Source organism: Macaca nemestrina, chromosome 6 (genome assembly GCF_043159975.1).
Source record: "Macaca nemestrina isolate mMacNem1 chromosome 6, mMacNem.hap1, whole genome shotgun sequence".
NCBI classification, from domain to species: Eukaryota; Metazoa; Chordata; class Mammalia; order Primates; family Cercopithecidae; genus Macaca; species Macaca nemestrina.
Window position 1 is genome coordinate 89,730,109 of NC_092130.1, and position 3,066 is coordinate 89,733,174.

Here is a 3,066-nt window from a genome sequence, read left to right on the forward strand (position 1 = left end):
TAGTTCTAGATCCTTGAGGAATCGCCATACTGTTTTCCATAATGGTTGAACTAGTTTACAATCCCACCAACAGTGTAAAAGTGTTCCTATTTCTCCACATCCTCTCCAGCATGTGTTGTTTCCTGACTTTTTAATGATCGCCATTCTAACTGGTGTGAGATGGTATCTCATTGTGGTTTTGATTTGCATTTCTCTGATGGCCAGTGATGATGAGCATTTTTTCATGTGTCTGTTGGCTGTATGCATGTCTTCTTTTGAGAAATGTCTGTTCATATCCTTTGCCCACTTTTTGATGGGGTTGTTTGTTTTTTTCTTGTAAATTTGTTTGAGTTCTTTGTAGGTTCTGGATATTAGCCCTTTGTCAGATGAGTAGATTGCAAAAATTTTCTCCCATTCTGTAGGTTGCCTGTTCACTCTGATGGTAGTTTCTTTTGCTGTGCAGAAGCTCTTTAGTTTAATTAGATCCCATTTGTCAATTTTGGCTTTTGCTGCCGTTGCTTTTGGTGTTTTAGACATGAAGTCTTTGCCCATGCCTATGTCCTGAATGGTACTACCTAGGTTTTCCTCTAGGATTTTTATGGTATTAGGTCTAACATTTAAGTCTCTAATCCATCTTGAATTAATTTTCGTATAAGGAGTAAGGAAAGGATCCAGTTTCAGCTTTCTACTTATGGCTAGCCAATTTTCCCAGCACCATTTATTACATAGGGAATCCTTCCCCCATTTCTTGTTTCTCTCAGGTTTGTCAAAGATCACATGGCTGTAGATGTGTGGTATTATTTCTGAGGACTCTGTTCTGTTCCATTGGTCTATATCTCTGTTTTGGTACCAGTACCATGCTGTTTTGGTTACTGTAGCCTTGTAGTATAGTTTGAAGTCAGGTAGCGTGATGCATCCAGCTTTGTTCTTTTGACTTAGGATTGTCTTGGAGATGCGGGCTCTTTTTTGGTTCCATATGAACTTTAAAGCAGTTTTTTCCAATTCTGTGAAGAAACTCATTGGTAGCTTGATGGGGATGGCATTGAATCTATAAATTACCTTGGGCAGTATGGCCATTTTCACGATATTGATTCTTCCTATCCATGAGCATGGTATGTTCTTCCATTTGTTTGTGTCCTCTTTTATTTCACTGAGCAGTGGTTTGTAGTTCTCCTTGAAGAGGTCCTTTACATCCCTTGTAAGTTGGATTCCTAGGTATTTTATTCTCTTTGAAGCAATTGTGAATGGAAGTTCATTCCTGATTTGGCTCTCTGTTTGTCTGTTACTGGTGTATAAGAATGCTTGTGATTTTTGCACATTAATTTTGTATCCTGAGACTTTGCTGAAGTTGCTTATCAGCTTAAGGAGATTTTGGGCTGAGACAATGGGGTTTTCTAAATATACAATCATGTCATCTGCAAACAGGGACAGTTTGACTTCTTCTTTTCCTAACTGAATACCCTTGATTTCTTTCTCTTGCCTAATTGCCCTAGCCAGAACTTCCAACAATATGTTGAATAGGAGTGGTGAGAGAGGGCATCCCTGTCTTGTGCCAGTTTTCAAAGGGAATTTTTCCAGTTTTTGCCCATTCAGTATGATATTGGCTGTGGGTTTGTCATAAATAGCTCTTATTATTTTGAGGTACGTTCCATCAATACCAAATTTATTGAGGGTTTTTAGCATGAAGGGCTGTTGAATTTTGTCAAAAGCCTTTTCTGCATCTATTGAGATAATCATGTGGTTCTTGTCTTTGGTTCTGTTTATATGCTGGATTATGTTTATTGATTTGCGAATGTTGAACCAGCCTTGCATCCCAGGGATGAAGCCCACTTGATCATGGTGGATAAGCTTTTTGATGTGTTGCTGAATCCGGTTTGCCAGTATTTTATTGAGGATTTTTGCATCGATGTTCATCAGGGATATTGGTCTAAAATTCTCTTTTTTTGTTGTGTCTCTGCCAGGCTTTGGTATCAGGATGATGTTGGCCTCATAAAATGAGTTAGGGAGGATTCCCTCTTTTTCTATTGATTGGAATAGTTTCAGAAGGAATGGTACCAACTCCTCCTTGTACCTCTGGTAGAATTCAGCTGTGAATCCATCTGGTCCTGGACTTTTTTTGGTTGGTAGGCTATTAATTATTGCCTCAATTTCAGAGCCTGCTATTGGTCTATTCAGGGATTCAACTTCTTCCTGGTTAGTCTTGGAAGAGTGTAAGTGTCCAGGAAATTATCCATTTCTTCTAGATTTTCCAGTTTATTTGCGTAGAGGTGTTTATAGTATTCTCTGATGGTAGTTTGTATTTCTGTGGGGTCGGTGGTGATATCCCCTTTATCATTTTTAATTGCGTCGATTTGATTCTTCTCTCTTTTCTTCTTTATTAGTCTGGCTAGTGGTCTGTCAATTTTGTTGATCTTTTCAAAAAACCAACTCCTGGATTCATTGATTTTTTGGAGAGTTTTTTGTGTCTCTATCTCCTTCAGTTCTGCTCTGATCTTAGTTATTTCTAGCCTTCTGCTAGCTTTCGAATGTGTTTGCTCTTGCTTCTCTAGTTCTTTTAATTGTGATGTTAGAGTGTCAATTTTAGATCTTTCCTGCTTTCTCTTGTGGGCATTTAGTGCTATAAATTTCCCTCTACACACTGCTTTAAATGTGTCCCAGAGATTCTGGTATGTTGTATCTTTGTTCTCATTGGTTTCAAAGAACATCTTTATTTCTGCCTTCATTTCGTTATGTACCCAGTAGTCATTCAGGAGCAGGTTGTTCAGTTTCCATGTAGTTGAGCGGTTTTGATTGAGTTTCTTAGTCCTGAGTTCTAGTTTGATTGCACTGTGGTCTGAGAGACAGTTTGTTATAATTTCTGTTCTTGTACATTTGCTGAGGAGTGCTTTACTTCCAATTACGTGGTCAATTTTGGAGTAAGTACGATGTGGTGCTGAGAAGAATGTATATTCTGTTGATTTGGGGTGGAGAGTTCTATAGATGTCTATTAGGTCTGCTTGCTGCAGAGATGAGTTCAATTCCTGGATATCCTTGTTAACTTTCTGTCTCGTTGATCTGTCTAATGTTGACAGTGGAGTGTTGAAGTCT